Source organism: Bubalus kerabau, chromosome 5 (assembly GCF_029407905.1).
Source record: "Bubalus kerabau isolate K-KA32 ecotype Philippines breed swamp buffalo chromosome 5, PCC_UOA_SB_1v2, whole genome shotgun sequence".
Classification (NCBI taxonomy): Eukaryota; Metazoa; Chordata; class Mammalia; order Artiodactyla; family Bovidae; genus Bubalus; species Bubalus kerabau.
This window is the reverse complement of record NC_073628.1, coordinates 74,839,478-74,852,598: the sequence shown is the minus strand read 5'-3', so window position 1 is coordinate 74,852,598 and position 13,121 is coordinate 74,839,478. Positions and strand designations below refer to the sequence as shown.

The 13,121-nt window shown below is 39.6% G+C and overlaps 1 long non-coding RNA gene across 2 annotated transcripts in view; it reads left to right on the top strand.

Annotated features, from left to right (window-relative positions):
• LOC129653918 (uncharacterized) overlaps positions 1-10,002 on the top strand; it is a 68,757-nt gene extending 58,755 nt beyond the window's left edge. For both annotated transcript variants that reach the window (XR_008715278.1, XR_008715279.1), the window contains one exon: positions 9,366-10,002. This is a non-coding gene — a long non-coding RNA (uncharacterized LOC129653918). The remainder of the gene's footprint in view (positions 1-9,365) is intronic.
• Positions 10,003-13,121: the final 3,119 nt, after the last annotated feature.

Here is a 13,121-nt window from a genome sequence, read left to right as displayed (position 1 = left end):
GGAAAGGGCTGGTGTGAAGAGTGGATGAAAGTCAGTGCAATCTGTAGCTGAGGAAGAGAAACACTGAGGACCCTTTTGACAAAGAAGCCTGGAGACTGGTGTTGAGACGTGGCTTTGGTACACAGACCTTTCAAGCAGTAGTCAAACAGGGAGGCAAGGTCTGAGGCTGTCCAGAAGGCAAAAAGGCAAAAGACTGATGAAACGCTATGGAGACAACTATAAATAGTCTTTGCTGTGGGGGTGACCTGGACTCCCCTGTTGTGTCCCCCAGGCTCCACGCCAATGACCTCATGTAATCACCTCTGACAGCCTCCTGTCCAATGGAGCTCCCCGTGGTGTTACTACCAGCCTCTGCCTTAGTTTGCTAGGGCTGCAGGAGCCAAGTACCACCGACAGGGTGGCTGAAACAATTCTGGGCCCTAGAAGTCGAGGTCAAGGGGTTGGCAGGGTTGGTTTCCTTGGAGGCCTCTCTCCTCGTCTTAGACACTTAACTTCCTACATACAAACCTGTCAAAGATGGGAACGTGCATTCCACCAACATCAGGAGTGAGTGAAGCTGCGTCTTGCCCTCCGTCTCCTGTTGCTGATGATCCCTCAGCTCTACCACCTCCTCCAGGCAGTAACTCTTCTTGCCTGTTTGCTCCATGCCAGCCCCTGTATGCCAGCTCTTGCCCTGTACTACTTTGTGCTTTTCAAAGTATTGTAAAATTAAAGATGTCTGCTTTATTTTTTGAATTTGTCTCATGTACTATTTTGGAGGAGGAAATGGCACCCCACTCCAGTATTCTTGCCTAGAGAAGCCCACGGACAGAGGGACCTGGTGAGCCACTGTCTATGGGGTCACACAGAATCGGACACGACTGAAGCGACTTAGCAGCAGCAGCAGCATGTACTAGTTGTGTGAGAAGTATTAAAAACCTATTACAGTACAGTGTTATATAACTGATTATGTTAGTTGGATACCTAGGCTGACTTTGCTGGACTCAAGAACAAATTGGATTTACGAACAAGGTCTAGGAATGGAACTAGCTCGTGTATAGAGGACTTATAGATGCTGTGTTTTCTCCCTCTCTTAATACAAAGTCTTCCCTTTGCAAGTGTTTTCATCCTAATTTCCTCTTTTTATCAAGACACTATTTATATTGCATGCTGCTAAGTCACTTCAGTCATGTTCGACTCTGTGCGACCCCATAGAGGGCAGCCCACCCGGCTCCCCCATCCCTGGGATTCTCCAGGCAAGAACACCAGAGTGGGTTGCCATTTCCTTCTCCAATGCATGAAAGTGAAAAGTGAAAGTGAAGTCGCTCAGTCGTGTCCAACTCTTAGCGACCCCATGGACTACAGCCCACCAGGCTCCTCCGTCCATGGGATTTTCCAGGCAAGAGTATTGGAGTGGGGTGCCATTGCCTTCTGTTATATTGCATGAGGCCTACCCAAAGACCTCAGTTAAACTTTGTTGTTGCTGTTGAGTCTTTAAGTCATATCTGACTCTTTGCAACCCCATGGATTGTAGCCCGTCAGGCTCTTCTGTCCGTGGGATTTCCCAGGCAAGAATATTGGAATGGGTTGCCATTTGCTCCTCCGGGAATCTTTCCAACACAGGGATGGAACCCACATCTCCTGTATTGTCAAGGCAGATTCTTTATCACTGAACCATCAGGGAAGCTCCCAGTGACACTTTCATTGTTGATCAGTAGCTCAGTCATGTCCGACTCTTTGCAACCCTGAGGGCTGGAGAATGCCAGGCTTCCCTGTCCTTCACCATCTCCCGGAGCCTGCTCAAACTCATGTCCATTGAGTTGGTGATGCCATCCAATGATCTCATCCTCTATCATCCCTTTCTCCTCCTGCCTCCAGTCTTTCCCAGCATCAGGGTCTTTTCTATTGAGTTGGCTCTTTCCATCAGTTGGCCAAAGTATTGGAGCTTCAGCTTCAGCATCAGTACTTCCAATGAATATTTAGGGTTGATTTCCTTTAGAATGGACTGGTTTGATCTCCTTGCTGTCCAAGGGGACTCCAAGAGTCTTCTCCAACACCACAGTTCAAAAGCATCAATTCTTTAGTGCTCAGTCCTTTTGATGATTCAACTCTCATCCATACGTGACTACTGGAAAAACCATAGCTTTGACTATGTAGAGGCAGAGCAATGTCTCTGCTTTTTAATATGCTGTCTAGGTTTGTCATAGCTTTTCTTCTCTATACTACCTCTGTAAAGACTTTATCTGTAATTACAGTCACATTCTTCAATGTCAGGTGTTAGAACTTCAACATTTGAATTTGGAGAGAGGGAACACAATTCAGCCTGTGATTTTGTGATTTACAATGAGAAGCATATATTTGCTTTTTATCCCTGTTTCTGGGACAGAGCTCCTAAAACAGTAGGGATTTCCAAATGCTAAGAACAATTAAAATGTCTTCCGTTGTGTTAATGAGGTGGCTAGTGGCTAGTGCAATATCCCTAGGTCACTTAAGGAGAGGGGATGGTCACTAGGGGAACCAACCAGGTGATCAGAAGTTTACAACTCCCAGCACTGTGCCCCCTCCAGGGACAGGAGGGGTGCTGGAGATTGAGTTCAATCCCATTGGCTGATGATTTAATCAATCACACCTTTGTAATGAAGCCTCCCTGAGACCCCAGAAGAACAGGATTCAGAGAGCTTCTGGGCTGGTGAACATGTGGAGATGTGGGGAGAGTGAAGGGCTTGAAAGCTCTGCCCCCTTTCCCATACATCGCCCTCCACCTCTCTTCCATCTGGATGTTCCCAAGTTGCATCCTTTTATAACAGACTGGTGATCTAGTAAGTAAAATGTTTCTCTGAGTTCTGTGGGCCACTCTGACAAATTAATCATCCTCTAAGGATGGGGTTCATTGGAACCTCTCATCTATAACCTGTGGGTCAGAAGCACAAGTGATAAACTGGGTTTTGCAACTGGTCTTTAAAGGAGAAGAGGGGGAACGGATCTGAGCCTTTAAAAACCTGCGAAATCTGATGCTCTCTCTGGTAAGAAGTATTAGATTTGAGTTGAATCATTGGCTCTCCAGCTGGTGTCCAAGATTTGCTTGGTGGTACTGAGCTGGGGGGAAACACCCCAACACATTTTTTTCCACATGAAGGAACTGGTGACCAGAGATTTTATAGCCCATATCAAGTGCTTTACTCAATGTTCCAAGATCAACTTTCTTTTTCTCATTTAAGAAATGTAAACATTTGGGAACAGGGAGGATGAATCATTTGCGAAAAGTTTTTTTTTTTTTTTTTTTCATTTGCGAAAAGTTGCATACAGTTTCTAAATGCTGAGTTTAAATTCAAGTTGCATGGGCTTCACTGCTTCATGCTGGTAACCAGCTAAGAGAGTCTCCATTGCATTCAGGGCACTAACTGTATAGACTGAAGAGCAGTAGATATAAATAATGACTCCTTAAACTTCCTATTTGCTTTTTTCAAGCAACTGCTCTGATTTCTGACCTAAGCAGGATTTAGGATCCTATCTCCACTAGTGATAAAAGTGAAAGTGTTAGTTGCTCAGTCATGTGCAACTCTTTGGGATCCCATGAACTGTAGTCCACCAGGCTCCTCAGTCCATGGAATTCTCCAGGCAAGAATACTAGAGTAGATTTTCCTGCAAATCCCTGTCATGTTCATGGATATGGTTACTCTATCTTAACCTCTTCCTCTGGCCCCCATCCCTTATCCCAAATTTCCCATTATCTAAGCAAAGACAACTTGGAATCTTTTCTATGGTAAGTGCCTTTGAGGAATGTAGTCCATTTTTCTCCTGTGTGATCCCATTTCTATTCCTGTTCTTCCTTCATTTTAAGGGATGTGAAAACTGTATTGCTCACAATGTCCTCTCTTCTGGGGCACGTTTGATAATTTTCTTTTATTATCATTTATATGCTGTGCATAGCAGGGCTCCAAATGCACAGAGACCAAAGCCAGACTTAGAACACCCATTAGCATGAATACTAACACTGGACAAATAAGAGAGGCAGTAAATGAATGTCAGGGAGCTATAAAATACACGATAGTGAAACAGTCCTTTCAGCCACCTTTTATAGACAGAAACTGGCCACCAGAAGATGAATAGGCCTAATAAATCAATGAGGAGGAATTTCAAATGGATAAATCAATACTTAAGCAGTCAGAGAATCCTACAGGTGTATGACAATGACCCACTGGGGCCTTTAAACCTCAGCCAAGACAGTTTAGTCAAGATAGTCTATAATGATAGATTAACTGAAATGATAAACACCTCTATGGAGGAAGCTTGTGTTATTTGCCTTTTTCTCCAAACCACCCTTCACACAACAGCAAAATAAAGTGAGTTTTTAAAATATGAAAGAGAGTACAGTTGTAGATCCATACACCTGGAGTGGATCATGAAGGAATTAGGTCATTTGCATAAGTACTTTCAGGTGTGACTAGTTCCTACATAATTAGGCCAGTTACTATTTGCATTTTACAGCTGAGTAATCATGCACTGTCCATTGAGTGTATATTAATCCCTTCTTTCTAGAATATACCATGGCAACATATGTAAAAATACGAATAGCGTTTCACTGGTTATTTATCTCTAGGAAGCACACCTAAGAAAGTAATGGGATACTGATAAAGATGTTCACTTCATTGTTATTTATAATTAAAAAAATAGAAATATCTCCCTAAATGTTCATTGCTAAGAGAATACTGACATTAACAATGAAATGCTCATAGAAAATACTAATATGCATATAATAAAGAGATCAGTTCAGATCAGTTCAGTCACTCAGTCGAGTCCGACTCCTTGCCACCCCGTGAATCACAGCACACCAGGCCTCCCTGTCCATCACTAACTCCCGGAGTTCACTCAAACTCATGTCCATCTAGTCGGTGATGCCATCCAGACATCTCATCCTCTGTGTCCCCTTCTCCTCCTGCCCCCAATCCCTCCCAGCATCAGGGTCTTTTCCAATGAGTCAACTCTTCGACAAAGTATTGGAGTTTCAGCTTCAGCATCAGTCCTTCCAATGAACACCCAGGACTGATCTCCTTTAAGATGGACTGGTTGGATCTCCTTGCAGTCCAAGGGACTCTCAAGATTGTCGAATAAATTTGATCATAGGAGAAAATTTTTACAATTTAAAGAAAGGTTGAAAAACAAACTATGAGATTATTTTATACATGATATGGTCATAATTATGTTTTCAAATTACTTAAAAATTATTAGAAGATATATCAATTAAAATCAATTAAAATATAATCCTTGAATTGTCTGTCTTCATATTTTACTATATTTTTCTGAGTTTTCTATGAGAACCTGTGTGTGTCTGTGCTGGGTTGCTTCAGTTCTGTCTGACTCTGCAACCCTATAGACTGTACCCTGCCAGGTGCCTCTGTCCACAGAATTCTCCAGGAGAGAATACTGGAGTGGGTTGCCATGTCCTCCTCCAGGGGATCTTCCTGAACCAGGCATGGAACCCACGTCTCTTACGTCTCCTTTATTGGTAGGTGGGTTCTTTATCATTACAGATATCTGGGAAGCCCCTATAAGAACCTGAATTATTTTTTAATCAGAAAAAAACCCTTACTTTAATTAAGCTCTTTTCCATTGATCTCTTAATTCCACCATAGAGAATCTATTAATGCCTTAATAATATACTAAAAAATGGGCTTTCCTAGGACTGAGCGACTTCACTTTCACTTTTCACTTTGATGCATTGGAGAAGGAAATGGCAACCCACTCCAGTGTTCTTGCCTGGAGAATCCCAGGGGCGGCCGAGCCTGGTGGGCTGCCGTCTATGTGGTCGCACAGAGTCGGACACGACTGACGCGACTTAGCAGAAGCAGTGGCTCAGATGGTAAAGAATCTGCTTGCCATGTGGGGGACCTGGGTTCAATCCCTGGGATGGGAAGATATCCTTCAGAAGGGAAAGGCAGCCCACTCCAATATTCTTACCTGAAGAATTCCATAAACAGAGAAGCCTGGAAGGCTACTGTCTGTAGGGTCGCAAAGAGTTGGACATAACTGAGCGACTAATGCACAAACTCCAAAATATTTTTTAAAAACCATTAAATCAAAAAACCTGATTGCCAATGTGAAAAAATAAAAACTTCCTAAATGTCTGACAGTAGGTTGAGTAAGAAGGTCATAATATAGTGACATGATAAAATATTATAAAGCCATTTAAGTTACACTTTAGTGAGCTTTTGACAGTGTGAACAGTATATCTTGTTCATTGTTGTTCAGTGCCAGCTTGTGCCGGCTGTTCTTGATCCCATAGACTGCTGCATGTCAGGCTTCCCTGTCCCTCACCATCGCCTCAAATTTTCCCAAGTTCATGTCCATTGCAGCGGTGATACCATCCAACCATCTCATCCTCTGTCACCTGCTTCTCCTCCTGCCCGCAATCTTTTCCAGCATGAGTCTTTTTCAATGAGTCAGTTCTTCACATCAGGTGGCCAAAGTACAGAGCTTCAGCTTCAGCATTATTCCTTCCAATGAGTATTCAGGGTTGATTTCCTTTAGGATTGACTAGTTTGATCTCCTTGCAGTCCAAGGGACTCTGAGTCTTCTCCAGCACCACAGTTCAAAAGCATCAGTTCTTCCATGGTCAGCCTTCTTTATGGTCCAACTCTCACATCCATACATTACTACTGGAAAAACCATAGCCTTGATTATATGGACCTTTGTTGGCACAGTAATAAATTACTATATATAGTATATAGTGTATAAATAGTCATAACTGTAATACATTTTTCCAAAATGCTAACAGTAGTTTAATCATTGAATGGTAAAACTACCCAGATATATTTATTTTTATTACTTTTCAAATGTTCAATCACAAACATATTTAACATTTATAATTGGATACTAATAAATGAATTTTATCATTTTAAAGCCTTTGTTTGGGTTGAATCCACTGTTGACATTCTTTCCTGCATAAATCACACCCATAATGTACTCTCCAAGATTTAACATTTCATTGTAATGCAGTAAAAACTTGAAGACTTGTGATGAATCTGATTATAGAAAGCTTCCAGATTTTCATAATTATGTTCATTCTTTTAATGTTACCTTTCCTTCTTCTTAATCTCCTTTTTTTTTTCTTGACTGCACCCTGGGGCATGCAGGACCCTAGTTCCCTGACCAGGGATTGAACCCATGCCCCTTGCATTGAAAGCAAAGACTTTTAATCATTAGACTGCCATGGGATCCCTTAATCTACACTTTTAATAACTTGCTTTCATTAAGTCTTCTAAAGAATTAGTTTTTTTCTCTTGATAAAGAATTATCTTAGTGTTACAAAGAAAGAATTAGTTTTCTCACCAATGTTTAATCCATTTTCATAATACTTAATTTCTTTCTATTTATAATGTCAAGTACAACTTGAATAACGCTGATTTGAGAACAGACACAACTAACTCTTGGTATGGATACAACTCAGCTGGGAGAGTTGAGATGCTCCAGCATATGAGAGATGCTTCAGGCCATGTCTTTATGGAGATCAGGTGAAATGGGCAACAGTCAGCATGTTTACAGGGAAGCAGGGAGCACAAGGGCTTCCCAGGTAGCTCAGATAGTTAAGAATCTGCCTGTAATGCAAGAGACCTCAGTTCGATCCCTGGGTTGGGAAGATCCCCTGAAGGAGGGCATGGCAACCCACTCCAGTATTCTTGCCTGGAGAATCCCCATGGACAAAGGAGCTAGGAGGGCTATAGTCCATGGGGTTACAAAGAGTCGGAAACAACTGGCAACTAAGCACAACACAGCACATGGGGAGCACAAAGTGACTTGGCCACTGTAGTGGCATGCTCATTGAGTGTTTAGCCCCAGTGCTAGATGCTAGGGCTATAAGATGGATAAGACACACACACTGTTTAGTTAGCATCCCCAGTTGACACTTGAGGTCAGGCTGAACCCCCTCTCATGGCTCACTCCTAATGTTGAGCGGTACACTGGAGTCTTCTCTGAGACTATTTTAAATTGAAGAATGAAGTTAGAAATAAACAAAGAGATGCTCACCTCATTAGTCATTGAAAGTGAAAGTTACTCAGTCATGTCTGACTCTTTTTGACCCCATGGACTATACAGTCCATGGAATTCTCCAGGCCAGAATACTGGAGTGGGTAGCCTTTCCTTTCAGTTTTTTAAAACATGAAAAATGCTGTTGAGGATGTGTAACTACTGGAATTCTTATACATTGCTGGTGGGAATGCAAAATACTACAGTTGCTTTGGAAGACAGTTGGCAGTTTTATACAAAATTAAACATATACTTACTATATGACTCAGCAAGTCCACTCCTGGATATTTTACCAAGAGAGATAGAAATGTAAGTCTACATGAAAACCTGTATTTATATGTTTTTAGTGACTTTATTCACTGCATTCTCAAGTCAACACAATTACTCATCATCTGTGAGTAGATAAACTGTGGTATATCTATACAATAGAATACTACTCTGATATAAAAAGGAAAGAATTAACTGATACATGAATTTCAAATGAAGATGCAGAGAGCTGACTTATTTGAAAAGACCCTGATGCTGGGAAAGATTGAGGGCAGGAGGAGAAGGGGACGACAGAGGATGAGATGGTTGGATGGCATCACTGACACAATGGACATGGGTTTGGGTGGACTCTGGGAGTTGGTGATGGACAGGGAGGCCTGGCGTGCTGCGGTTCATGGGGTCACAAAGAGTCGGACATGACTGAGCGACTGAACTGAACTGAACTGATACTAAGTGAAGGAAGTCAGACTCAAGTAAGGGCCAATTTATGTGACATTCTGGAAGAGGTGAACCATCAGACCAGTGATCTGGTTTCCTGGGATTTTAACAAGAGATGGAAGGAGAAAGAGAGAGGGATGGGGGAGGGGAAGAGAGATCTGAATTGCTATCCCATTAATCATAGCAATTTTTCTACTTCAGCTTCATCTATCAATAAAATGAAGCTTAAGACTAAACTCCACATTCCTTTCAGAGTCCTAAATAACCCTCAAGGGGAGATGGGAAGCAAATTCATTTCATAACTAGGGAGGCTGAGTTACCCTTCAGCCAAGAAGCTATGTAGAATACATTAATAGTTTCCATCTCTTTTTTTTAAGGGAGAAATTAATAGGCCTGGCTCTTTAGAGCATGAATAACTAAGAAGGTTTTGAATTTCTGGGCTTTTTGAAAGATTGGGTCTGATAAGTTAAACATTGACTAAATAAAGGCCAAAAGTTAGGGAGTTACTAACAGGCTAATTTAAGACTTCATGGTTTACTAAAGAAGTTTAATTTTGCCTGTTGAAATTTAGACATATATTTTAAAATATGAGACAAGTTTTTAATACTAATACTTTAACTTTTTTTTCTCTCTCTCTTTTTTTTTTAATTTAAAAGATGGAATTACAAAAGTCATCCAGAATGTATTCACATTGTGAAAAAAATCTAAAGATAAAGATTGGGATTTCCCTGGCAATTCAGAGGCTAAGTCTTTGTACTCCCAGTGCAGGGGGCCTGGGTTTGGTACCACATGCAGCAATGAAGAGTTCACATTCTTCAACTAAAGATCCTGTATGGCAGAAACAAGACTGAAGATCCCATGTACCACAACTAAGACCTGGTGTGGCCAAATAAATAAAGATTTTGTTTAAAAAAGATGTAGAGATCATCTTCTCAACCTCAGCTCAACAACTGAATCAGGTCTGCAGAAGCTAACACAGTTACCATTCTAGATGGCCTGATGCATTTTAAAACATGTTTGCAATTATGAGTGCATTGTTTATATTTATACCTTTTTACTTAAATTTATACATCTATACAAATAAATACCTAAGTTTGTTTTGTTTAGTCTCAATATTGATGATATTGAACTGGAAGCACTGTTACCCAACATACTTGCAACCCTTGAAAATGTACTGTGGAGATATTTCTGTCCCTGTCCATAGATTTCTCCCATTCTTTTAAACTATGTATAGTTTTTTATAATGTGGTTATATAATTTTTATTTATGTTACTAGTTTTATCTGAAAGATTAGTATGTGAACATGATACAATAAATTCAAACAGTACAAAAAGTAAGTGGCTGAAAATGAGTCTTCCTCTCACTCAAGACCCCAATTGCTTTAGTCTTCATATTTCTATGTAGACATTAGAAGGCATCCTATGAATATATAATAATATAAATACACACACATAAACACATATATATAAATGTAGGGATATGACATACTTATATATAGCATTCATCCATGTATACTTCCTTTTGTGTTAAAAATACCTGTGTTTGAGGGGATTCCCATAAGGATAACAGCTGATCTTTCGGTAGAAACTCTTCAGTCCAGGAGGGAATGGCAGGACATATTTAAAGTGATGAAAGAAAATAACCTACAGCCCAGATTACTGTACCCAGCAAGGATCTCAATCAGATATGAAGGAGAAATCAAAAGCTTTACAGACAAGCAAAAGCTGAGAGAATTCAGCAGCACCAAACCAGCTCTCCAACAAATGCTAAAGGATCTTCTTTAGACAGGAAACACAAAAAGGGTGTATAAACTCGAACCCAAAACAATAAAGTAAATGGCAACAGGATCATACTTATCAATAATTACCTTAAACGTAAATGGGTTGAATACCCCAACCAAAAGACAAAGACTGGCTGAATAGATACAAAAACAAGACCCCTATATATGTTGTCTACAAGAGACCCACCTCAAAACAAGGGACACATACAGACTGAAAGTGAAGGGCTGGAAAAAGATATTCCACACAAATAGAGACTGAAAGAAAACAGGAGTAGCAATACTCATATCAGATAAAATAGATTTTAAAACAAAGGCTGTGAAGAGAGACAAAGAAGGACACTACCTAATTATCAAAGGATCAATCCAAGAAGAAGATATAACAATTATAAATATATATGCACTCAACATAAGAGCACCGCAATATGTAAGACAAATGCTAACAAGTATGAAAGGGGAAATTAACAATAACACAATAATAGTGGGAGACTTTAATACCCCACTCACACCTATGGATAGATCAACTAAACAGAAAATTAACAAGGAAACACAAACTTTAAATGATACAATAGACCAGTTAGACCTAATTGATATCTATAAGACATTTCACCCCAAAACAATGAATTTCACCTTTTTCTCAAGCGCACACGGAACCTCCTCCAGGATTGATCAATCCTGGGCCATAAATCTAGCCTTGGTAAATTCAAAAAAATTGAAATCATTCCAAGCATCTTTTCTGACCACAATGCAGTAAGACTAGATCTCAGTTACAGGAGAAAAACTATTAACAATTCCAACATATGGAGGCTGAACAACACGCTGCTGAATAACCAACAAATCACAGAAGAAATCAAAAAAGAAATCAAAATATGCATAGAAATGAATGAAAATGAAAATACAACAACCCAAAACCTGTGGGACACTGTAAAAGCAGTGCTAAGGGTAAGGTTCATAGCAGTACAGGCATACCTCAAGAAACAAGAAAAAAGTCAAATAAATAACCTAATTCTACACCTAAAGCAACTAGAAAAGGAAGAAATGAAGAACCCCAGGGTTAGTAGAAGGAAAGAAATCTTAAAAATTAGGGCAGAAATAAATGCAAAAGAAACAAAAGAGACCATAGCAAAAATCAACAAAGCCAAAAGCTGGTTCTTTGAAAGGATAAGAGAGAAATCAATAAAATTAGAAATGAAAATGGAGAGATCACAACAGACAACAAAGAAATACAAAAGATCATAAGAGACTACTATCAGCAATTATATGCCAATAAAATGGACAACTTGGAAGAAATGGACAAATTCTTAGAAAAGTACAACTTTCCAAAACTGAACCAGGAAGAAATAGAAAATCTTAACAGATCCATCACAAGCACAGAAATTGAAACTGTAATCAGAAATCTTCCAGCAAACAAAAGCCCAGGTCCAGACGGCTTCACAGCTGAATTCTATCAAAAATTTAGAGAAGAGCTAACACCTATCCTACTCAAACTCTTCCAGAAAATTGCAGAGGAAGGTAAACTTACAAACTCATTCTATGAGGCCACCATCACCCTAATACCAAAACCTGACAAAGATGCCACAAAAAAGAAAACTACAGGCCAATATCACTGATGAACATAGATACAAAAATCCTTAACAAAATTCTAGCAATCAGAATCCAACAACACATTAAAAAGATCATACACCATGACCAAGTGGGCTTTATCCCATGGATGCAAGGATTCTTCAATATCCACAAATTAATCAATGTAATACACCACATTAACAAATTGAAAAATAAAAGCCATATGATTATCTCAATAGATGCAGAGAAAGCCTTTGAAAAAATCCAACATCCATTTATGATAAAAACTCTCCAGAAAGCAGGAATAGAAGGAACGTACCTCTACATAATAAAAGCTATATATGACAAACCCACAGCAAACATTATCCTCAATGGTGAAAAATTGAAAGCATTTCCCCTAAGGTCAGGAAAGAGACAAGGGTGCCCACTTTTACCACTACTATTCAACATAGTTTTGGAAGTTTTGGCTACAGCAATCAGAACAGAAAAAGAAATAAAAAGAATCCAAATTGGAAAAGAAGAAGTAAAACTCTCACTGTTTGCAGAGGACATGATCCTCTACATAGAAAACCCTAAAGACCACCAGAAAATTACTAGAGCTTAATCAGTGAATATAGTAAAGTTGCAGGATACAAAATCAACACACAGAAATCCCTTGCATTCCTATACACTAATAATGAGAAACTAGAAAGAGAAATTAAGGAAACAATTCCATTCACCATTGCAATGAAAAGAATAAAACACTTAGGAATATATCTACCCAAAGAAACTAAATACCCATGTATAGAAAACTATAAAACACTGGTGAAAGAAATCAAAGAGGACCCTAATAGATGGAGAAATATACCATGTTCATGGATCAGAAGAATCAATATAGTGAAAATGAGTATACTACCCAAAGCAATCTATAGATTCAATGCAATTCCTATCAAGCTACCAACGTTATTTTTCACAGAGCTAGAACAAATAATTTCACAATTTGTATGGAAATACAAAAAACCTCAAATAGCCAAAGCTATCTTGAGAAAGAAGAATGGAACTGGAGGAATCAACCTACCTGACTTCAGGCTCT